This window comes from Pseudopodoces humilis, chromosome 2 (assembly GCF_049639895.1).
Source record: "Pseudopodoces humilis isolate 2021_Gansu_Grassland_sample_001 chromosome 2, ASM4963989v1, whole genome shotgun sequence".
NCBI lineage: Eukaryota > Metazoa > Chordata > Aves > Passeriformes > Paridae > Pseudopodoces > Pseudopodoces humilis.
The window spans coordinates 94,187,009-94,212,470 of NC_142201.1; the positions used below are offsets into that span (position 1 = coordinate 94,187,009).

At 41.0% G+C, this 25,462-nt stretch overlaps 1 protein-coding gene across 2 annotated transcripts in view; it reads right to left on the reverse strand.

Moving 5' to 3' along the window:
• COL8A1 (collagen type VIII alpha 1 chain) overlaps positions 1 to 25,462 on the reverse strand; it is an 86,886-nt gene that overhangs the window by 6,931 nt on the left and 54,493 nt on the right. For both annotated transcript variants that reach the window (XM_014253466.2, XM_014253467.2), the window contains one exon: positions 25,283 to 25,395. The gene's annotated coding sequence lies outside the window, so the exon portion shown is untranslated. The remainder of the gene's footprint in view (positions 1 to 25,282; positions 25,396 to 25,462) is intronic.

Sequence of the window (25,462 nt, forward strand, 5' to 3'; positions counted from 1 at the left end):
GGGCTCAGCACCATGCTCCCATGTCTGGGAAATATCTTTTATGGGGTGTGTGTCCTCCAGGTTTTATGTTTTGCCCCTGCTTGAAGTTTTCCATTCACTTTGTGTTATCAGAGCACCTGGGGAAACCCTTGTTGCTATTTTAAAACATTTTCCCTTAATTTTGCTCTATGAGATTTAATCTCTAAATAGAAATCATTGTATAATCATTACTGAAGGTGTAAGTGGAGGCTAGATCTAAATGGTGTAGTTGAAACAACAAGTAGAAGGTTATTTTCAACAATGATCATATGAACATATGAACCACAGAAAAGATGTAAATACGTGTTAACAGCAAATCAAACCTTTTAAGAACATGAAATACTATGAATAAACACTAGATGGAGCATATGTTGCACAGCTGAGTTTCTACAGTCACTTTCCCTCCCAAGGAATTCTTGGACATAACCAGCTGCCATGTGGCAAAGAAAACCAGATCCAAGATGTACAGGAGTTTGTAAGTGTAGCTAAAGCCCAAGCACAGTCGTTCATCCTTGTTCAGCAAAGCATTTCAGCAAATGCTTCTCCTCCAGTGAGTTTAACATGGCTTTTAGCCCACAGCTGGCTGTGCTGCTGTGAGCTAAAGGATTAGGGCCTTGGGACATGGTATTTCTGCTTAAAGCTCAATGGTGAGCTTTGGAGTGGGAGAACAACCTGTGCACGATCAGTTATTGTGGCTTGGCTGGGGTGTGGTGACTGAACCAACCCACTGCAGCTTCATCTGGGCACATGGACCCTAAGCAACCTTTGTTTTTTGTGGGGGAGGAATGGGGGAGGCAGGGGAATGTCCCCCTTTTCTTTCTTGGCCCTCCTCCTTTCTGTACAGAAGGAGTAACTTGAAACACCTTTGCCTCTCTGTAGCTGAATAGGGTAATGCCTGCCCCAGTTTGCAGGGAAAATTGCAGTTACTGGAAAATTTGCAGTATTCTCTGCATCCCTCTCAGAGGAAAAACATTATCTGTGAAGGGAGAAATGCAGTGAAACCTTTAAAAAATTATAAGATACTGGATGATATAGGACTGATTTTGAAACCTACTAGTATGAACAGCAAGGTGGATTTTGAAGAATGAGGTTATTAAATTAGCATCTTGGCTACTTTGTTGTTCTGGTGGTCAGTTTTGGTGGGCGGAATTGTTTTTTTAAAAAAGAACTTCAGTGGAATAAGTAGAGGGGGGAAATAGGTAAAATTCCTTTGGATGAGATTTTCTCCTTGTTTTTATTACAAAACATGGGCTTTGTGTGTGAGTGGGAGGTATTTGAATTAATTGAAAAAACTTTCCTACGGGGAGACACCAGCCTGCCTGCAGCTCAGGGTGAACTTGGCTTCCTGCTGCTCGTGCCAGGCTGGCCTGGCCCTGCCAAGCGTCACGCAACTCACCTGCACTGGAGCAGGCACGAGGTACACGAGATTGTTCTCTGTACGCACACGGAAATTTTGAGGGAGATCAGGCAAGACTTGTAGAGATAGGAAGGCTCCAGAGAAGGAGGTGATCTCACCACATCTGTGTTTCCTGTAGTGTTTTTTGACTCATCCATAACCCAACCAGTGCGGACTGGAAATGACAGATTGCTTCTCATCTATTGATTTTGGCTGGGGCTGGTGCCTGTGAGTAGCTGAGGTGGAAGGTGGGGGTTTATTTACTGAAGAACCTTGGGCTAGATGGGACTTGGCTGACATCTTTGTGGGAGGAGGTCAGAGCCTCCCCCGTGGCCTCGTGAGCTGTCTGGGGCTTGGGATCTGCCGCGGGTACTGGAGATGCAAGCCTGTGTTTGGTACCGTGTGCCCAGCTTGTCTCCCCCTGCTCCCAAAGGAAGGAGGGATCGGACAAAATTAGTCTTGATGAGAAATGTGGTAGAGTCATGTGTGCTGCTTCTGGATTATTGCTGTCAGATACCATCACTACAGGGAAAGCCTGCCCAGAAGTATGAGGATGTCAGGGATAGTCCTTCAGAGTTTCCACTCATTGCCTCTCATCCTATTCAGCTCCTCTAAAAACTTATTTATGTACTCCTGTAGGTGTGTTTTTTCTGCCTTGCAGTTTGTTTCTGAATGCCTGGGTGCACAACTCTAGTTTGAAGACCTCACTAGGAAGCCCCCAGCATTTTTAAATGCCTAAAAGCTACTGAAAATCTTACTCTTGGTTTTCAAAAGAAACCTATAGATCCTAAATGTTGGACAGGTCCTCCAGAGCTTCTGAACAGCAAAAGCTGTTTTCCCAGCAGTGACAAAACTCCAGGAAAACAGAGTGAGGAGAAGAAAAACCTGTGTTGAAGATGCAGCCAAAGTGTAGGACTTCCCCTTCACCCAAATGCCAGCAATTTAGGGATCACCTCCAAACCCATTCACGTAATGCAATCTGACATTCTTTCAAAGGTGACTGTTGGTGGAGTAATAATTTGGCTTTGGATTTGGATTTTCCACAGTTTTTGCAAGAAAGCAATAGGAATGTCTGTGCATTTGTGGCAGGTTAATAAGTGTGTGTGTGCACCTCTAGAGAGGCCAAGGGCTTGGAGACAGCAAAGTTTAACTGTAACTTTGGATGCTGGAAGGAAGATTGAGGAGAGGAGCCACTGAGCCTTCCTACCATGTGACAGGTCATTTTGCACCAGTCATCCAGATTAAGCCACAACAAACATTTTGGTTTACCTAGGGTGCGACAAGACACTTGAGGGTGAAGGAGCATTATCCTAAACCATAGTGTTCAGTTGCCTGTGTGTGAAGGCATCTGTTGGCTCCGTGAATGAGAGAGAGTCCCTGAAAATACACATTTTTATGGGCAAAGCTTGAGTGAGAACATTTCTCAATAATCTCTTTGGTAGAGCTGTTCTCCTCTGGCTATTTGAGTTTGTCAGCAGAAACAGGAGACAAAACAAAATGTACCAGCAGTCATAATTCTTAAATTGGTGTGAAGAAATAATGGCTGGTTTAGCCTAATTATGTAAAGAATGTATGGAAAGAGTGATGCTCATCCACTTGGGACTTGAAATCATAGGTGGTCTTGCAAAGAGTTGAAACTAGACCTTGATTTATTGGTTCTTACAGGAAAGTCATCACTCTGTAACCAATGTTGGGTTGTCTCAGAACTTCTAAGATACTCACCCAGAGACTACCCCCATGGATTTAACTTACCAGCCCTTGCTTTTGAATTTCTGTATTTCCCAAACAGACATAAGGCATGAATAGATCTCAGTGACCTGAAGTCTTTTCCTTGCAGTCCCTTCCATAGGGGCTGCCTGAAGCTGCAGGGACCAGTTCCCCACTGCACTGTGGGGATGGCCTTGCTAGTGCTCTGGTTTCCACATGGAAAATGACTGCTGCAAAATAAAAATCCTAGTGACTCTGGTGATTTTGTACCCAGAAGACTGCTACTAAAAAAACCTGACAATAAAAAGCAAAATTCTCCAGGGTGTTTTTGTCTTGAGATCAGAAGTGGTTAGGGTGACTTCTGGGGTGACCTTGATAACAGATCCTATTACCAAGTACCTACAGTGGTGTATCCAGGAATGGCTCTGCTGTTGGGGACAGGAGATCCAATCCCACAGGAATATTATACACCTCAGACAGAAGTGTCTGTCATGCAAGAGCAGTATAATTCAATGGAAATGGCAAACAGTGTGCTGAGGTGCATGAGGAGCAGCCCCACTGCATTGAAGAGAGCTAGTGGGTGAGGTACACAGCTGCTCTCTGGGGGTTTCCACTGGCTGGCCCCAGTTCATACACAGAGGTACATGGCAGCTCAAGGGATGTCACAGAAGGGCTTGTAAGAGAGAACTGAAGTCCTCACAAAGTGACAGCACTTTTTTTTTCTGTTTTCATTTCTAGCACTACTTTGGGAACAAGTACCTGTCCTGTCCCTGCTTTCTACAATACAGATCCCTTAAACCACTGGGTTGTGCTTGCAAACCTGTGCACACCCCCATCACACACATGTTTTTCTTGAGGTGTCCACCACATGAAAAGTGTTGGATTAAGCACTGGGTTTATAAATTGGGGGTGGAGCTATTGGCATTTGTAAACTGATTCTGTTAGCTAGCTATTGTTTTTGGAAGAATTCTCACTGCAAAATGAGAAGAGCAGCTATCGAGGCTTTAGTTCCTTTAGTGAACAAAGGTATTCCTATTCCTGAATAGCTGTGTGACTTCAAGGGTAGGGTGTTTTTAGATGTGAGAATCAAGCAAATGTTGATTGTTGTTCTCAGCACTGGTGCTGCAAAGTGTGGGTGACTTGAGCAGTGAATTTCCCAGCACGTTGTCCACAGTTTTCAAAGACACTATTTCAAAACTTCATCACAATTAAAATTCATCTCTGGATTGTTAACTCCTTTGAGGATTAACCTGTCAGACATTGACTACTTTTGAAGAGACCTGAGGATACCCTATACTGTACAGAGACTGAATTTTGGTGGAAATCTGTGTTTTCAGGGACAGGAAAAAACAACTCCTTCTGCTTGCCAAGTAATTTTGTACGTGCTCAAGAGCCATTTAATGCACATATTGCCACACTTCTGTCTTACTGTGCCAAACAAGTCTATGTCATTTGGACAGATGTTTTCAAATTTGCCAGCAAACTAATTAAACACCAGTGTAGAAGGTTTCTTTTTGCAAATTCAATCATATTCCACATAAAAGCAGCAAGTGAAGGCAACCAAATATACCTTGAGATGGATTTCCTCTGAAAGCTAACCTGTTTTGTAACCCAAACTGACACTAGCTGCACTGATTTAATCTTATTTTTAGCAGTGAAGAGCAGGAGGGCAGTAAAGGACATGCTACTGGCACGAGATGGTTGATCCATGCCCCAGCAGATGTGGGGTCCTGCACCATTTTGCTTGTAACAGTGCCTAAAGCTTCACTGAAGGTAATTCCTGTTTCTTGAGTAGGTGAAGAATTTACCTTGCTGAAGTGTCTGTAAGGGCCTGTGCATTCACTAGGGAGGAAAGTAGGATTTATGGTAAATGTAATTCTGCCTTTTTGCTTCTTGTGAAACTCTCCCACAGAGATCACGTTTATTTTTTTTTCCCCTCCCTCCTTTTCACTGTCCCCTCCAAGGAAACAAAGTAGTCTCAAGTGTCTTTGTTCAGTTTAGATTACCAAGAAATAGCTATTGTTCAGTATGTTAAAAATAAATTAAATCATATTTTGCTCAAGGTCTAACAACTGTGTCTGATTATCATGTGGTATTTACTAAATCTAAGGCAGTCATAACAAGTATTGTCATAATAAACATTTTAAAACGCATGCATGCATAAACCTGCTGCTAATGGAGAATATTCAACACGTGGCAGATGCTTGTTTCTAGGTTTTTTAAAATTCAAAATGGTGCCTAGAGCTTCTTTCTTAGAGAAGTGTGATAGCATCTAAATAAATGGCTTCATCTTAAAAACCAATGGTCATCCATAAGGTATCTTTGGCTTCAGTGGTAATTAAATAAACTTTTCTTGCAATGCCTGGGGAGGTCTCTGTTTATCCATTTGCAAATGCATTTCCAAAAACAAAGCACTTGCCTCTGCTCCAGTTCATCTGCAAACACATTCATGTGTGTGTTCACGCTGGATGATCACCCAGCTTTTTGTATGAAAATGGCACCCTTGGGCTTCCCCAATTTCTTGCTTCCAGAGTATATCTGCATGTGGGCCTGTATCTGTTGCTTGTGTGTGGGTATTTATTTGTTGCCTGTGTGTGAAAACACACCTTGGCAGTGGAAGAAGCTACAAGGAGAAAGAGATTTTAGCCAACACAGACATAATTCTGTTGCCTCTAGTCTTCTCCTCTTGCCCAGTGTGCTGTGAGCCTACCTATGTGGGCTCAGGTAGGCATCTTCTCATCTCTCTGCAAATCTGGGCATGATGATATTGGCAGCACCACAGCCCCAGCTCCCATGCACAGGCCTCTGCTGGCTCAGCACAAACACGAAGCTCACAATTTATGATGATGCTAAGATGCTTGGCGCTGGTAATTGATTTCCAGGCGGGTTCATCTCTTGCATGTTTTTGAGGATCTGGCCCAGATGCTGTTTGCTGGAAAATGCCTGAAAGCTACTTGGAGTCAGATGGCAGAGAGCTGTGACAAGGATCAGTAAGTTGGGCACCATGGGCCGGGTGACCACAGTCCCTGGGGACGCAGTTCTCTTGCCTGGTGGCATGTACTCGTTTGCACAAATCGGTGCCTGACCTCGGGCTGGGGAGGAAGGTCCAACATGGGGGAATGTTTGCAGAAAAGCATGCGACTTTAATTATGGGATTAGAGTTAATTATAGGTAGGATTTAGCAAATACCTGCCTTTGAATACGTTTTCCTGTTCTCTGCCATACGGCATGCACTCGAATCCTCTGCCTAATGCTCTCTTCTGGGCAGTTTGCCTGCAGTCTTGGTGGCAGGTAGATTTGATGGAGACACTTAAATGACTGCCACTAGATGCCTGTTGAGTGATCGGCAGCCTGAGGCGCGCGAAGCCGGACCCAATAATGTGGAACACACAAAGCGATCAAAGTGTAGAGCTGCCTCCCCGCTTACCGGCACAGAATCGTGCCGCTGGCACAGAGCCGGGGCCTGGCCGCCCATGTGTCCGAGCACAGCTGTTTGTTCAACGTGGGAACTGCGCTGAGGGCTCCTTCTCTGCAGGGCGGGTGCTACCGAGCGCTGCAGAAGGAGCTCCCTGCAGGCCACAGCCACTGACACCGTCCAAGGAATTCGCCTTATCAGATGGAATGGGTTTGCTGTGCTCAACACACTGGAAAGGTTTTCATGGAAGTGCTTGTGTAGTCAACCAAGGAGTTGTTTCCTAGGGGTGTTGTTGATTTGGGTTTTGTTTTGTGAGAACGCTTCACGTCTACTGCCAGTCCACTAACCCCAAAATAATGCAAAGACAAACAACTGGTGGCACACTTCAGACTGAAGTGTGTGATCAGTAGGCTGAGCCTTGAGGTGCTGATAATGAACTATGGTGATTGCCAGTTCCATAGCAATGTGAACAGGGAATTGCAGGCTTGCTTTGGAAACTGCCCTTCTCAGCTGTCACTCATCGTTCTCAGCCTTGCTCTGCCCTGGGATAGGTTATACTGGCTCCCTGCAGTAGAAGTCCCCCAATTTTTCATGATACAATTGTTTGTGTGTTATTATGGTACAATAGTTTGCGAAGTATATCACAGCATTTTACTGTTTTAATCCGAAGTGGTGCCTCTAGCAGTGCTGCTATGAATTATACTCACTGGTAGAAGTGGAAAAAGTTTCCATTTCAATACCTCTTGGGTCAGCCAGCTACAGCTTTGTTAACAAGCCACAGGCTAGCAGTTGGCTCTAAACGGCAAGTGAATATGCACAGTTCACTGTTAATTGTTACGGAATGCTCCATCTCATCAGATGTATGGGAGTAGACAGAAGTGAGGGAAGACTGTCTCTTTCTGTGATAATTATCAAACTCAAGTATATCCCAAATCTTTGGCCAAATATGCCCAAGTGCCAGAATGCTGTTCTGAAGGATATATACCAGTTTTACCAGTCAGTAACTTAGTTCCTCATTTGATTAACTGAATTACTGTACTAAAAGCAGAAAAAGATTTTGTCAGCTTTGTGAAGGTGTGCTGAGTCTTAAATCTGTCTAAATATATTTTATTCTTATATGGCATGGTTTAGGAATTTATGTTGTGTATCTGGGAGGATTGCTTAGAGAAGAAGCATTCTTTGAATTAGTAGATTTCAATACCTTTAGGAAAATTTAGATATGCATACAGAAATTCCCCATGCAAGACACAAAGAGGTGCTGGAGTATGTATTTTTCTTAAACACTTCCCAGAAGATGGCAGTGGAAAGAAAAATCCTGATTATGGAAGTGTTCTTGATAATGACAGGGACTGATTGTTGTAGGTGTTGCAGGGAAGATAATCTGTTTTCTTATTAAAGTGTTATGTAAAGCAGTACACCTGTCTGCAGTTGTAATATTAATGTAGGCTGGCCTTCTCAGCCTGAGGTACACTTGGTGTCAAGCCTAAGGACACAAGGGAGAAGTGGCCAGAAGCTGCTCTTGGGCTTCTCTTGATCCCAAGGCTGTAGCAAGTGCTGTTTCAGTCACTGGTGCCACCTGAGGTCTGACCTGCCCTGCATGGCCTTTGAGCCACTCACAACACCCTTCTGTGATGTGACAACCTGCCACACCACGGTTACTGTCACCACGTCTTCATTTTGGGGATGGAAAGGCTGCACTGTGCCGTGGGTGGATAGAACACATCCGCAGCTTTGGAAAAGGCAGGTGTCTGTCTCCGCTAACGCCTGGCCTGGCCAGTGCTCTGCTGTGGGACATTTTGGGAGGTGAGGCCTCCTGGCAGCTCTAGGGTGCCTGAGGCAGGCAGGAAGGATGGCTCTTTGGAAAGGTAAAACTTTGGTAAGTTTTATCCTTTTTGTTAACAATGATGAAGCAGAACCTTCTTTGAGGTGTAGAACTTTTTAGCTCTTTTTAGCACTGTGTGCATATTGATTAAATTTAAATGCTTTACCGTGAACCTCTACAGGGAGCCATTAACCCCTATCAAGGAATCAAGATCATGAAATCTCATTAATAAAGATAACCTAATTCTGGATGCACAGGTTTTTTGGTTGCAGTCTTTTGGTTATAAAGAAATTTTATTTCCTATGCCCCTTTGTAGTGATCATACTTCAGCCTTTGCAATCCGAGCAGTGGTTACTTGAACAGTCCAGTGAGTTCTTGCACTACGAAGCAAGAAATCTGTGCAGGACTCTTGAAGTACTTGGTCTGATCTTAATTTGAAATAATTTATTGTTCTCTGTGACTCCTGTTGCAATCCTGTGGGCTTACGCATTGCCTTCTTGCCAGAAAATTTGCTTGATTGCTTCTCTCTGAAGCTGGCACAGCACAGCATTTCTGTTCCTTTTCTCACTTTGATGGCGTACAAAATGTGTTTTCTTGGCTCTTGCCCTCATGCTGTTTCATGACTTTTTTTAAAAAAATAAAAGCAAGAGGCTTTGGAGGCTTTATTTTGGAGACAAATTGTTACCATTTTACAATATTTCCGGTTGCTGTGCTTCGATGAGCCTGTCGAGAGAAAGAGCAGCTTCTCTCTCCCTTATTTTTATTTGCTGTGCTCTAACTCTGCCACTTCCCAGAAACCCAAAGTCCCAGGCCAAGGGAGATATGAAAACAGTAACAAATGTCTGTAAAATATTTTTCTTGAGAAAACTTCCTCTCAGACAATTTTTTTTGGAAGGTTATTTGCCATTAAAAAAATTCCTGCCCTTTGCATACTTTTCCTACCTTTGCTCAAACAGTGGAAGAAATAATCCTAGAAGGTTAAACATACTAGACTACTCCACCCAGAGAGAAAACAGGAGTATGCTTTAAAATTATTTAGCAGTAATTATTTCCCTATTTTATTATAAAATATTGCAGGCATTATCATATTTGTTAGGATATGCTAATCATGACGTGACACTTCATTCACAAAATTGAAGCAGGTCTTAGCTCATATTTCCTAAATGGATAAATTATTTTACTTTTATGCTACTTTTCTTGATAAAGACTAAGATGACAATAACTACAACTAAACACTCACTTGGTTAAAATGGTTTCAAAACTGGGCTTGTAATTTTCATGAAAGACCCTTTGTGCTCTGGGTCACACCTGTGGGCAGACATGAAGTTGGAAGTTGCTAGATGGTAGGCAGTGGATCTACCAATGTAGGTCTCTTCATCATCTGGCACTTGCGTAAAAAACACCACTGAAAATCACTGAAAACTGCGCTACCATCGTGGCTGAACTGTACACACACATCCCTGTGCCATGCAGGGATAGATCTGTTCCTAAAGACCTTCTGTCTTTTCCTCTTGTGCAGCGGGTAAGAAATGCATCTCATTCAAGTCTGCTTCAGCACAAAAGCACACCTCAGTGGAGGAGCAGAGAGACAAAGCTGGAAGTCATTGTTATTTGTTAACAAGGGTTACATTTGCAGGCCTTCACAGCTACCACCCCCTTCCCACTCTGCAAGTGCAGAACTAAGGGTAGCAGGACACAACCAAAAAAACTTTCAACGTGGGTTGTGATATACTCCCTGTAGGTTTGATTCAGTGAATACTTAAGAGCAAGACTTTGCCATGCCTCTCAAAAGCACAGCAAAGAAAAAAAACTTCTGAAGTGCACCCATACACACACACACACACAAACACACACACACACAAACACACACACAAACACACACACACACACACACACACACAAACACACACACATACACAAACACACACACAAACACACACACACAAACACACACACACACACACACACAAACACACACACACAAACACACACACACACACACACACACACAAAAGACCCCCCACCCCCATCCCACTCACACACAGTTATCCTGGATGCATGAAAATATACAGTCATTTGAATTCCAAAAATGACATGAGATGGAATTAATTTCCTATATGCAATCCAATGTGCTATGGTTTAAAGAACTTGAAATTACCACATCTGTCACCTTGGAACAACCCAACTGAGGCCAAAGGAAAGCAAAGCCAAGCCCTGAGGAGCAAATACTATCAGTCACTCACTTAAGTCTCTTAACTCTACTCAAGGAAAACAGTCTGAAATGTTCAGAGCAGCCATTTGGACCCATGATGACTGAGACTAGCAAATGCACAGGCTGGAAAGCTGGTCAGTGCTCAGCTTTGGGGACTAATAGTTATAAAATATCTGCAGTGGGAGTCGGCACTTGTGTTTCATCCATGCTGCAGCCAGGATGAAGGGATAGGCTGACAAATGTGCAGCTACCCAGCTGCTCAACTGGATCAAAGGTGGACACCAGCCTCTCCTCAGCTTCCTGCAGCACTATGGGGTACAGCTAGGGCTGGGAGCACAGGACAGTATAGGATTGGCAGGGGAAATTAAAGCACTTCAATCCACAACTGAAATCCAAGCCCCCGATCAGTGCCTGATAAGCTGATGTCTGAGCTGTTAGACTACTGAAATCCTCCTCAAAGGCACCTTGGTCCTAGTGCACAAGCCTTTCCTAGTGCTGGGTGTGGACTTGTGGCTTTCTTTACCTGTGGACACTTCCCTGTTTTCAGACAAAGTCTCTTGTTGCTTTCCCCTACTCCCTATGGCTTCTTGGGTCTGCTGTGACCTGTGCCAGCTCTTACCCACCTCTTGGGAGCTGATGCCTGTAGCCTGCTGGCTCAGGCATGCCTAGGAGGGAGGGAATGCAAACCTCAGAAATGCCTTTTGCTGAAGGAAGAATTAGACCCATGTTTCTCAGTCCAAGTAAGACTGTGCTTGAGCTGCTGATGGTTGCTTGGAGTTTGGAAAAATTTGGCACCTCCTTTCAAAAGAGGATTGTGAGCTATGAGTCAAGAGTGGAGGGACTTGTGCCTGTGTACTTCATTCACCAGAAGGCACTTAAACCCAGGAGAGAGCTGGGATGTGGGATGAACTGCAATCTTCAGCCTTCCCTATTTGGCTGGCTTGGGCAACTCCCCAAACAGTGGCTTTTGTGAATTCCCCTCCGAGGCACTTACTTCCACTTACACACATGCACGGAGTACCGGCATCTAATTCAGGCATGTGGAGTCCATTATGGAGCAAGATGCAAACATCCCCTCATGGATTGGGGTCTGAAAGGTTCCATATCTGTACTGTCAATAGCTAAGGCCTTCGTTCCCTGCCCCATCCTCCTTTTTTTGTTTCAAAATCTAGACGTTTTAAAAGCAGATAAGCATTTGCAAAAATTATTCTTGTATCTGTGCAAAGGCGTAGTTAAGGCATGTGCTAGATATTCCCAGGATGATGCAGTTAGAACAACAATGACTAATTCCATAAAATCTGGCATTAGAAAAAGCAATGCACTTAAATTATGTCATATCCTTCCCTGCAAACTTTGTCCACCAGATTTTCATTGCTGAACATCAGAACCAGAAGTTTATGGCTACCTACAGGTCGTGGCTCAACCAAATTAAAAAATAAATCCGATAGGCTGGTATTTCTCTAGCAAGCAAAACTGACTTATGTTTCAAACAGCAGGATGGCTATCAATGCTTAAAATGATTTTCACTTGTGTGTTTTGTTTGACACTGAGATGGGGCACCTTCATTAATTCCAAGTTAATTTTGCCTTTGGTCAAGAAACATGCTCAGATTTTCAAATGTTAGCAGAAATCGTGTGTTCTTAACAGAAATACTTCTGATCTGCTTTGTGGAAGGTTTAACTATGCTAATGTAAGAGATATTCTGGAGTATATAGTTACAGCCCACAGGATCAGTGTGAGAGGGTCTTTCCTTAGGTTTGAACAGTATTGTCTGAAAATTGTTGAAAATTTCTCAATAAATTATATAGTAAGGCTGATTAGATCCTGCAGGAAGGAGCTCTTTAGAGGACTGCACTCACAATTTGTATTAGTAAAGTCACCCGGGGGCCAGTGTTTTCAAAGGTGTGTTTGCAGCTTTGTGAGACACTTGGACAAGCACCAGCACTGGATGTGGGGTGCAATTTGGGCTGTGTTTAGAGCAGGAGCACTTTGATGCTACAGCAACACTAAAGGACAAGGTACTCGTAGCTGAGAAGCAGCAAAACCAGCAGCCCTGAGCAAGGTGCTGGGAGAGTGCTGGGACAGCCCAAGCATGCACACCTGGTTGTATGCACACAAATGAAACAATCAGTAGGAATTCAAAGAAAGAAATCAAGACCCCAAGTGAGGTCTGCTGGTATTTCTGCATCTGTAAGAGTAGCTTGTGGTGACATAACTGTTTCACACTGAGGGAACCCCAGAGCACAGCAGCTTCATGGCAGGCAAAGGAAGAAAAACCTGGAGGAGAGCTGGGTCTGGAATGGAGGGGAATGTGTGAAGGAATTAACTGAGATACCAGAGATTTAACAGCTCTCTGCTTGGAACTGAGAGGTAATCCAATTTCTTCCATTGTCACTGATTTAAGCTTTAATAATAAATCAGCAGTGATTGTACTGGACAAAAGTCTAAAAGATTTTATAATCTCTGGGAGTATATGGCATCCATGTTTGCTCTTTCATTAGATACTGTTCTCATTACAGCTGTTTGAAGTAACATGCAGAGAAGGGAATTAAGGCAAATTTACAAAGAGTTTTCATCTCTTCAGAGATAGAGGGCAGAATGTACAATCTGCTGCCACACGACAATGTCATTGCCTTTAAATGGATTAGTTTTGAATAGTATCCATAGAAATAAATTATCAGCCTCCTCTTCTTTCCAACTAAAAGGCAGTACCAGTAATCAAAATCACTAAGAAATTGAAAAAAACCTCACCTTGGTATATTTAATTTTTTGTCAGTCTTGGGGTTTTTGCCTATTCAGGTTCTAGATTGGATTGTCTCCTAATACATGTCCAAATCTCATAAATCTCCTTTGAGAACTGCTGTTAAATTCTACTCCTGCTTCTTCTCTTCCTGATTTCCTTCTTACTTCTCTCTCTTCTCTCTATGATAAGAGCTATATCTTGTTTTATCCATTCTTGTGCTTAATATTTATTCCCCAAATTAGTCTCTCAACAGTGGTCTATTCAAAATTATGTACTTTTTTGGAGGTATTGTAATAAAGTTTTACATGCTATTATGTCTTGGCTTGGAATGAAGTCCTCATCTTGATTAAATGTAACACCTGAAATGAACTTGTGTTCAGAGGACTAAGCCATGACAAGTTATCCAGAGGAAGGGGAGAGATTTTTGTTTTCCTGCACTTGCAGTCATCGGTGTTTTGTGTCCATACAACACTGCTGTGGCATTCATAGCCCAGTGATAACTGTTATGGAAAAGAAGGCAAACCTACTTATTTTTCATTTGGAAATGCAAAATTATTAATGCAATATTGTTGAAGAATTTCCTGGCTAGTTTTCCTTTGTCTGCCTCAGGCAAAAAATGATTGCTGAAGTTTAATACTTTATGAAACCTCCTGACTATGAAGGTCTAGTAATTCTCTTTGGGAGGAACTGTGACACAGATAAAATGCAGAAATCTGAACAGGCATGATGGAAAATTACATGCAGTAGAGAATGTAAATTTGAGAAAGTTGTGTCCCACCAGTTCCTGTGCATTGATTATACTGGTGAATATCTATTTTGTAAAGTAAAAAGTGTATTTCCTAGAGTTCAGTAACTCAGGCCACTACATGATCTGGAATAGATTTTTCTCAAGTAATTCAATTAATTACTTCCATGTAACAATTAGCAACAATAGAAGCTTGTGAAATTCAGGAGCTGGACAGACAGGCAGTTTGACATGCATAGATATCCCCATTAATTTCAATGAGAACTGTAACCTGTATAACATTTGCTAACTGTTTAATATTTTAAAATTAATCTCAATTTATACATATCCAGACAGTTATCCATGCAGTAGACTGTAGCCTGATTTTCCTAATCAAGCAAAACTACAATGAGAATTTTGCACAATTAAGAACTGAATAATTTGGCTGACTTTTACTCAGTTCTTGGCAGTAGAAAAAACCCTGGTCTTTCCAACAGAAAGTGCCAGTGCAAAATATTTTGGCAAGGAACAAATGTCAGTTTAGATCTATGAAATTACCGTTTTCAGGCAGTAAAATTAGAATCACTCTGGTTTGTATTAACTTAAAAATACCCAAACCCTGGCCAGCTATTGTGCAGCTAAGTAAACAGGTATCCACTACTGGCCCAGATTCTGTTCTCAGTTCTAGAAGCATTTTGACTACAGTGGAGGTAACTCCCACTTATAAGCAGAAAAACTAATATCACTGAGTCCTAACTTTTGAATGTGCCTAATTTATTGATGTTGATATTCTGCTGTAGAAATTATCAGAGTGGTTAAATGTATCTGGTTTGAAGTGGACAACAGTGATTATTCCTGAGTCTATTTTACTGCAACTTATCTTGCTAGTTATGACATGTAATGGGATGTGACCAGCTTCACTGGTCTAGCCCCTCTGAGCTAAAAGGAAATTTTCCAAAGATGGAAGAGTTGGAAGATAAGTGGGAGTGTTGCTTTCCTTTAATTATTTTCTTTTAAGGAAATGTTTTTCTTATCATTCTTTTAATCTATTCAAAACTATCCCAAAGTCTTCCTGGAAACTGGGCTGGAAATGTCATGAGAACAGACATTATTTCATATATCTGATTTTTTTTTTTTCAACTGGCGACAAAGATCCCATTTAATTAAATGAAAGCAGACTTTGGATGTCTCTGTTGATGTACAGACCTACAGGCAGTAAGAGATTGAGGAAAGAACCTGTAATGTAGACCTATCACATTAAAAATACATACTTATGTTCAAATTTGACTATTGTTTTCCAAGTAACTCCCAAGAAAACATGCATGTGGATCCCATTTCCTGCAGAAGTTTTCTTTAAACACTCATGAAATTAACATACCATACTTCAAAGATTTTTTAGTTTAGCGGGAAGTAGGGCTGTAAATGTTCTCCTCATATCCTTCACCATGGGTTAGCTGATACCACTGGCAAACCCAACTTTATACCTGTGGAAAAGGCTACTCTTTGTTGGCTTGCTTGGGAGCTCTGTGGGCCAAGTGTCAGTGCTGCAATCAGGTCTATAAATCTGCTACATTATTTGTGTCTTGAAGTTTCTCTTCCCATTGTGATGAAGAAATAATTGAGTTGCAGAATTCCACCAGTTACATGTGAAGCTCATTGAATTTTATTCTCTAACAAAAGCATTATTTTGTAAATGGGGAGAAAAAAAGTTTAAATGTAAATGGATACATATGTTTTTGGTACTTAACCCCATTTAATTACATCATTATTTTGCCAAATAACATGACATGGACAAGTTAGATGTTAGCCTTTTTTATAATTTAAACAAAGTGATCAGGCATATTGTGTGCTGGCTACACAACTACGTTTGATCTTTGTCCAAGCACAGAAAATTAGTGCAAAAAAAGCATGGGAGGATCCAGGGCTTCCAAATATATTAAACTCATTACTAAGATGCTTTAAACTTACTCATAATTCAGCCTTGTTCACTCTTGGTGATGATGCCTCACTGACTAAAAGTAATAATTCTAAATTGAATTGTTTTGCAAAGAAGTGCAATGGTGCAGTTGTAATTTTAACATAGATGCTTCTCAAGAAAAACCCAATTTGAATGTTTCCAAATTTTAAAATACATTTCTATGACCTTGTTCAGCACTGTGCTTCCAAAGGATGCACATTGTGAGTTGAAGTGTTAGCGTGCAGAAAAGCCAATGATTTTTACTGCAGATAAAACACACCCTCCCACAGTTGTTCTCTCTGAATGTGAGGCTGATACTCTGATTCAGAATGGTGAAACAGGCACATGCTGAATGTTTACAATTCTCATCAGATATTCTCTCTTTCTACAGTGCAGGAGGGGAGTGTGTTAGAAAATGATAATTGTGAAATACTGTTCTCATCTCCTATGAGAACATGCTGCCTCAGGAAAACAAAGGAAATACTAGCTTACACTTTTTCCAAATTAATTTACTGTAAGTGTGCAGTAAGTGACAGTAAGCTCTTTTATGCACTGCATTGCTTCCCAGTCCCTGCAGTTGACTGTTTAAAGGTGTCTCTGAGCCTCTGACTTCAAATAAAGCCACACAGAGACCACAAGTCAGTCTTGATGAGCAGACACATTTCTTCAAGTTCTCTTCAGGGCTGTGAGATGCAAAAGAGTTGTTTCCTGAAAAGACATTTGTCAAGAAGATGACAGTCTTACTGCAAGGAAACTTTACAACAACTCTACACCTTGTGAGAGAAGCGTAAAGTTTAGTCCCTGATCCTCATCTCTGAGTAGTGTAATTTAAAAGAATCCTCCACTGCATCAATGGCATTGTCCATGTGGAAAATTGGGATAACATGACTGAACAGAACCAATGCTTCATGTTTGTAGCTAATTAATCTCCTGACAAACAGGAGGGGAGCCCTCGTTACTGCCAGCTTTCCAATATGGCATACTCTGAAACTGCAGAAGTCTTGGGGAGTAGGAGGTAAAGAGGGTAAAGAAGCACTGACCAAAAATCACACTGACCTGCTGCAGATGAGTACATGAAAAAGAGAAAGGAGTGTAATACGGTCTGGAGTAATTTTTTGTTTTAATCATGGAAATCCTTGTCATGCTGTAAACAGCCCAGTTTGCTGAAGGAAGACAAGACAAAGCACGGCATAATTTAGGTAACCCATGTCTTGGGCATGCACTGGCCTCCTGCCACGGGCTTCCAGTGCTCTGGCTGGGTGGGAAGGGATGCTGCAGTCCTTGTGTTTTCACCTATTCAGTTTCTGGTTCCTTCTCCTCCACCCTCTCCCAGGGTGGCAAAGCAATCCAGCCTGGAGATGCTGTCCCAGAGGATTAATCCTCTGTTCTGGGGGCCTGGGGGAACAACTCCTATCACCATCAGTGGCTCCACCTTCAAGCTCAGTGGCTTAGGCTGTGACCTGCTTTTGGAGGTGACCTGTTATGACTTAAGGACTAGGTAGTGCTAATGAGCGAGAAGAGAGCTGAAATGGGTGATGGAAGGGAGCCTCTGAAAGCAGTGGGAAGGCTGGTACTTGCACAGTTCTGTAAAGGAATTAAGTGTTGTTCCTAAGGAAAGGGTACTATATCTACAGCTATAATCCAAGACATTTTCCTTTTTAGCACCAAAGCTGCACTCTGGGATTCATCTTGGCTTAATGCAAACACTGCATAGGGCAGTTCAGGGCAGCTCTTATGAGCAACTGCAGCTTTGTAAGCTTTGGGGTTTTATTAGATTCCCTACTGCAGGCTTTAGTGGGCAGAATGGGCTTGGCATTTAAAATACAACTTATACAATTTTTCTAATTCCAGATACAGTAACTATACCCAATTCTTGGCAATAACAAAGGAGAGTCAGATGTCTTTGTAAACTTACTTGTAACCATGATAAAAAATGGGATTTTAATATTTATAAAGTATATTTATAAAATCAAGCACACCGCATGCCAAATGGTGTAGCATCTGAAGATCAAATACTTCTTATCGATGCATATGTATTTAAATAGAGACAGGTGTTACAGTAATTTCAAATGTCTGTTGGAGAAATTTTCCATCAGGATGGAAACTGCACTGGGTTTTCCCGGGAGGTTCGGGAGCAGACACATCTCGGTACTGGAGCTGCCCTGCAGGTGGCGTGAGCCATCCGCTCAGCACAGACACGGCTCTAACACTCCTGCCTTTCAAAGAAAAAAAGCAAAATAGTAAAACCACGCTCACATAGCTGCTGTGGGTCGTGTTGGCTGGCGCACGGCTGAGATACACCGCCTTCAGTGTTGTAATAAATGAGAGATATTTTTTTCTGGTAAAGGTAAAATCGTATTTTAAGACACAGTGTTTTCCTGTGCCTTTGAATGAGGAGAGCTGGCCTTTCTTTCAGGTGTTTGATCACCTACAGAGAGCTCATTACAAGCAGTGGATTCCTTGTGTTGGCCAGGGCAAATATTATATAAACTAAGCATTAACAAATACCTTTCCTTTTAGTAGTTTCTGGCTTCCTGTCTTTTAGACTGTGGTTAATTTTTAGAGTCTGATTTGTTAAAAGGCTTTGTTTTCTAGCTATCATGGAAGTGGATCATGTGCTTTGCGCTGAGCACAGCAAAATCTGCAGATTTTTCTGCTGGTGAGTAGAAAATGGTAAGCACCAGCCCTTTGATCTTAACCATTCTATATTTAGGGAATAAAGGGAACAAAGTTTGAGTGTGTCTGCAGTTCCTATGCATTGTAACTCCCATTTAGGGTCATATCCATTCCTGGCTGAGTTTAATCACAATGTGAAATGGTGTTTGTATTCTACATCTGACCATGGTAGGAAGAGGTAATATCTACATTTAGGCATCTTTTCTGCTCCACTCAGCACTACTGAATGAATCTCAGAGAAAAATCATCCATATCTAGGTAAAAAGTGAGGGGGGAGAGGAAATTAAAAGGAGAGGGAAATAAAACAAGGACTCTCTGGTGAGACCTTAAATCTTCAGCTCTTCACAATCACTGTTACCCACGTGGGTAACTAAACTTCTAAACCAGGTACAGAGGTCGTGGTCATCAGGTTTTAGGTACAGTAAAGCAATTGGTATCTCAAGGTACAAAAATATGTGCCTCAAGAAGGATATGAAGGAGTAAGTTACACAGCAACTGGAATGGGTATTCTGCCCAAGCCTGAAGGACAAGGAGTTCAAAGTATGCAAGCATCTGAGATTGGAAATAGATCCCTTGTGACATTGTCAGGTATGTCTGTGGGAGGAACAGGGAAAACCCAGCAGGCATGTTCAGCACCTGTAGACACAACGTGGGCTTGAGTGTTTGGCACTCACAGCGTGCACAACAATCTCCTTATGTATGATCATGCTGAGATATGCCAGAGGTTGTGATGTTGGGAACACAAAGAAAAAGCTTACTTGGAGGATTAAAAGGGTACACTTTGCAAAAAATTCAGCCAACACCTGACTCATCCACTGTCCTATTTTTACTATTTAATCCTAATCACACTCCTAAGATACCTATGAATACTCCGAGTCCAGGAGAGATGCACCCAAACACAAGATTAATACAAAAGATTTTTTTCTTTTCATTTTCACTGTGCAGTTCTGAATACAACAAGTAGTGATTTCACAAAAAGTATGGTTGCAGTCCCGTCTGAGGTACATAAGTAATATAACTCTTCTTTAGATTTCTGAGGTTACATACCTCCAGGAAAACAATTTCCACTCGGTATATATTTAATTGAGTTTGGGAAATAAAAATGACATTGCCAATGTTTCACAGGTTTCACAGTGCCAGAGCTAAACCTTTCCTAAAGGAGATGTTAATAATATCCAGAAGAGGCAATGAACTCACTGCAGGCAAAAATGATAATATAATAATAAAAAGTCAGACTTCTCCAAGTCTGATTTGGTTCAACTGCAGATTGTAGGAGATTTCCCATAAAAGTATTTGATGTGTTTTAGTGTGACTTTGCAAAGGTTGGGGAAAAGAAAACATATCCTCTTGAGAGTTAACATATTATATAACTCTTCCTCGTCACGCTAAATTTTTAGCAGAGAAACTGCAGGCCACGGGACTTAGCTGAGCTGGGTGAGCCTTTCAGCTTACCAAACATCACATCAAAAGTTGGGACTGAGTAAGTGTTAAAGCTTTGTTAGGATGGCGTGTCCTGAAATAATTGTAGAATGCCAAAGAAAGAGCTTCCCGTGTTCCTTCAGGCTGAGCAGGGATGCCAAGTATACAGAATTGGAAGCTGTCTATCAGGGATTTTTTTATTTGCTTGATATTGAGCAGACAGCAGAGACAAAATACCAAAAATGCTTGAAATCCTTATGACCTTTCACTGCAAACTGTGAACTTTGTCCGCTAAACTCAAATTTCTATTTACACTGTCAGCAGAGGCTCCATGCTGTTGCCTTTTCTTCTTCATCTTTTCAGTTTGTCATTTATCAAGGGACAGCTTCACAAACACTGCATAGGAGGGGGGACCTGAGCACATACCAGACCTTTTGCACATTCAAAATACTTAGTCACCATTCTGTGGATTCCTTAAAAATAGCTGTAATGCAAGCAAAGGAGCATGAAATACACTGTTTGCACCCAAAGGAAATATTCTATAGAAAGTCTTAGCTTTTCCATCAGCTAGCATAGCTCACATTCCCAAGTTGTGTCCCGAATCCTCGCTGCTACACAGCTGACTCCATTTACACCATCTTCCATTAACACAGGAATATACAAGTGACTACTGACTAAATGGTCCAAAAATACACTCAGTAAAGAACTGCATCACCTTTTTAAATGAAATATCCCTGATTCCAGCCTTGTGCTTCAACATTCATCCACTCTTGTAAATGAGCAGCTAGACTGTTGCAGAGAACAAGTGCAGGGGAGATTTCAGACGTATGAAGTAGAAATTATGAGAGTGAGTAGAGTGAGTAGAAAAGTGAGGGTGACTGAACACTGGCATTGGTTGCTAGGGAGGTTGTGGAGTCTCATTGTTGGAAATAATTCAAGAACTTTCTGGACATGGTCCTGGAAAACCAGTCTAGGTGTCCCTGCTTGAGCAGGGGTGTTTGACAATGTGACTTCCAGAGGTGTCTTTAAACCTCAAACATTCACTGATTGTGAAATTGTTCCTATGGAAGACTACTGTGAACTGTAATATTTGTTGCTGTTTGCGTGACTTTGCCAATTAAAACAGGACAGCCTTAATCAGTTATTTAAATAAACCAGACAGCTACATAAAACTCCTTTGAACTGAAATACAAGGTTGAATTATATAACAAATGTTTTAGCTGACCTCTTAGTATTAGATGGGCAATTATTCTGACTGTATTTCAAATTTCATTTCACACTGTGGTAGCATTCCTTGAACTTTACAAGGTAAAAGCATTAATAGAGTTGTCTCTGAACTCTTTAGGTTCTAGAAAACTGTCTTAAAATATGACATTTCCTGAGAGACTTCTGCATAGAAAATACATTGGCGTTTCCAAAAGAAACTGAGTTCACAAGGAATCATTTCGTTGATACATTATGGTAATGAGACTTTTGAAAGAAGACTTTTCACTTAGTGTTACTTTTCCCTGAATGTGAAAGCTATGGAAAATGTGTGGAAAGCATTTGCAAAGTGGTGATGGCAGCTGTATGCTCTGTATGTTACTGTTAATGAGCTAGCTGTTAATAAACCATATGCTTTAGCATATAAACAGGAGGACTTATGCATAATGCAAAACCCATAAGAAGATTTATTGTTTGGTATAACTGCTTCCCAAATCAGAGAGGCTCATTGTTCCAGTCTTCCACAAACTTCCTGTTATCAGTATAAAAATCTGCTGCCTACTGGCTTCAAGTTCTTTTCATGTGAGTTGGTCTGGGGAGTAGGGGAGCTCGGAAGCAGAGAATTTAATGAGCAGCAGGTTCCTCGGATCTCTGCTCTGCACGGCCTGGGATCATAAACTTGTCATCATGGTTACTAACAGCAAGCAGGAGGTATCTATACAATATCTCCAATTCTAATGATTTGTGGAGGCAAGTTCATCCTGTTCTTTTTATGTGTTCTTCTGTACTGGAGATTTTTGTGTCAATTATCACTACTAAAGCCCTAAACAAGCCCCACTTCTGCAAAACACAGACAAAAGCAACCATTGGGTTTATTCACAGTAATGCTTGGATTAGTTAAAGAAACCACATTCACCAACAGGAAAAGTAAATTTCTAAGCTATTGAATAACACTGCTATGTTTGGAAAAGATTTTTCTTTTGTAATTTTCCTTTAATTTCCTCCCATCCAGAGCTGCTGTGAGGAGTCTGAAGCTAGGTTTTCATGAGTGAGCGAAGGAGTCCAGCAACTGACTCCTATTTAAAATAAATGGTCCTGGAAATGTAAGGTAACATTTCCATAAATACTTGAGTAATTTGAGGTTTAGGTTCCACTAAAAGTCATGCAGTGTTTCCAGCTCCCCAAGTCAGACAGGGAAAAGGCAGACCAGTAAACTAATCCTTACTATCAGATAAGCAGGGATTGAACGGAGGCACATAAAGCACAAGAAAATGAGGAGGAAACTGTGGACAAAGGAGATACCTATGTTCAAGAAGCTTATACACTGAGAGGCATAAAAGCTAGTTCAACAGGAAAAAGGATAGACAGAAAAAATATCAGACTATATAAACTGAAACATTACTTTCAGTCGCTTAGGTTTGCTTTGGATTTTGAGATACGACCTCAGTAAATCCACATAAAATTGTATAACTTTATCACCTGACTCAGTGCCTCTGAATTCAACACAGTTTTCTTTTTTCATTTGGCCTCCTGATCAGATTAAAAAGTGTCTAAAGTCAAACTGCGCATTCTCGTAACCTTTCTAAATAGTTTTGCTTTCTTCATTTAAATCGTTGTTTTTCAATTTAAAAATACTATTAAAATACCACTTTTGGGTGGGTAGTGACTACCACGACACTGTGTAGAAAACCAAAGCAATTTGAAGCAAGCTAGACATTCTAAGTACATTTTTAAAATACCTTATTGCTTAAATAAAATAAATCCCGTAGTCTAGCAATTACTTTCAGATGTTTGATTGTTTATTTTTAAAGAGCTGTCATGTCAACAATTTAGAACTGACAAGAACTGTTTTGAAATCTTCACGGGTTTTCTCTAATGTCTGCTCCCCTCCTTATATTGGGAACTACACACTCATCTTCATTGTCTCTTGTATTTATCTTAATTTCGCTGTATTTTATTGTATTATTGGAGGAAAACTTAGCAGAGCTGTTTGTGGCAAGATTTAGTTACAGGAAACCCAACAGCTAAGCCCCAGTTTCAGCTGAGACAATTAGACTGTTGATTTTGGTAGCAGCTCAGGACTTCTATTTGACCCAAATGCCTTTCAGGTCTAGCTGCCAGTTGATGCTCAAGTCTGAAAATTTTCTGTATTCTTGCTACAGATTGAGGGCTTTGTTTCCTTTTCATTTGAGGTATATTTCTATCCAGATCTGAATGTTTTGCTGAAATTCTTCTCCATTCACTGGAACAGATTAAAAGAAAAAAAGGAAATAACAATCTTTTCCAGAACTTTCAACCTCTTTTTAAGTTTGTATTCCCCTTAATTCTCTGTTCCTTGATATCTGTGAATTGTTAAGGACAATGTTTTTCTCAAAGCAATTTTGCCACTCAAGAAAACTAGTGGGTGCTAATTTGTAATGCTCAGCTTAACTGTTGCTTTTTTCTGTCTAGCAGCTATATTTAATAGCTTATATTACTCTTTCACCTGTTGTAAAAAAGGACTCTAAAACACTGAAAACTCAATACTTTTAAAAAAGTGACCTCTGTTATGTAACACCAGAAGATATTTATTGAAAGGTTTGAAGAGATTACTAGTGAACAGAGCAGTGTTGTTATACAGCCTTTTCATCAACTGCTACAGAAACTTCACACCTGAGTTATCAAAGCCCACTGCCATTCTTGGATGGATGTTTTCTTTTTCATCACTTTTCTTAAGTGGATGGGCTCTAAAACTTTATGGATGCTCTGGGAGAATGTAAATACTGAGAAGTGTTTTATTCTCTGTCAGTAGTTTATGGGCTAGAGTCTTGAGCATTTTTTTTTTTCTCTTTTTTTTTTCCTTCTTTTTTTTTTGTTAGACTTTTCTAGCACCTGATGTAGGATGGGTCACAGCAGCTGATGCTGGGTTAAAACAGTTACCAGGGACAGCTCCATCTGAAATTGTCAAGTCCTGCCAATCCCATCCTCGAAACAATGCACCAGTCCGCCCCACTGGGTTCATAGTTCAGTGCTCCTCAGTGAGTACCCACCAAGGGGGTTCCCAGAGCAGGTCTTTGCCAGGGCTGGTGCTCTAGAGGCACATTGTGGAGTCATGTTTGTGTGACTCTGCTGGTTTTTCATCTCAGACAAATCACGTATGATTCCTCCGCAAGCGAGAAACGCTATTGAATGTGGTGCTCATCCTCCTTAAAAGATGTCTGGAAACTCCAAGGGATTTACATGATTAATTCTTACCATGTGGATTATTTTAATTAATTAGCTTTCTAGAAACCAAAACAGACTGCAGGACACTACTGCAATGCAACTTGTTAAGCAATGAAGCGTTTTTTCTTCCAAAAGTCACACTTGATAACAAACAATACTCATAGGCATAAGATGACTGTGGACAGTATGAGCTAATGTCTCGTTGTCAGAAAGTTTTCCATTAAGGCTCAGAATGATGTTTAACATATTCTTCCCATTATTGAGCTAAACTAAACATTGTATTAAGTATGGATTTCTCAATGAATGTTACTGCTGTTTATTTTAGCATGTACATACATGGAAGTGGACACATATACATGTGCATTTTGGGGATCAAAAGCACATCAACACTGCGGTTCACTCTAGTCCCAGGATAAAATGTTTTTTCACATTTCATTTTTAATAAGACTGTCCTTACTCTTTTCTGACCATAAAAGTATATTTAAACCAAGCTTCTTTACAGAAACACAAAATGCCAAAGTTACATGTTCTCTCCTATCAATGGAGAATGACTGAAAGGGTAGAGTTCTTTACAATAAAAAGTGCTGCTGAGGATGATCACCAAAATTTATATACTGGATAATTTTCTACTCAAAATTCAAAAGCTTTGGTGCATAGCAAACACTTGAATAACTTAGCAAATTCTGTGTAGTTGATAGCTTTAAGACAACTTCAGTTTCAAGCCTTTGTGCTTTGTTTTGGCATTACATAGAACTCACTTAGGATTGCAAAGCTGAATATACTTACATTGAGGTTTTGGGACAAGGCAGAAGATGGACAGGTTGGTTGCTTTGCACTCTAAGAGACACAGATTTCCTGATCGTTAGGCCTGGTGTTATTTTGTTGATTTTAGGTTGGTCCTAGGGGAAAAAAAAAAGCTTTTAAGAAATGTATGGGCATATCCTTTTTTTTTCTCTCCCCCGGAAA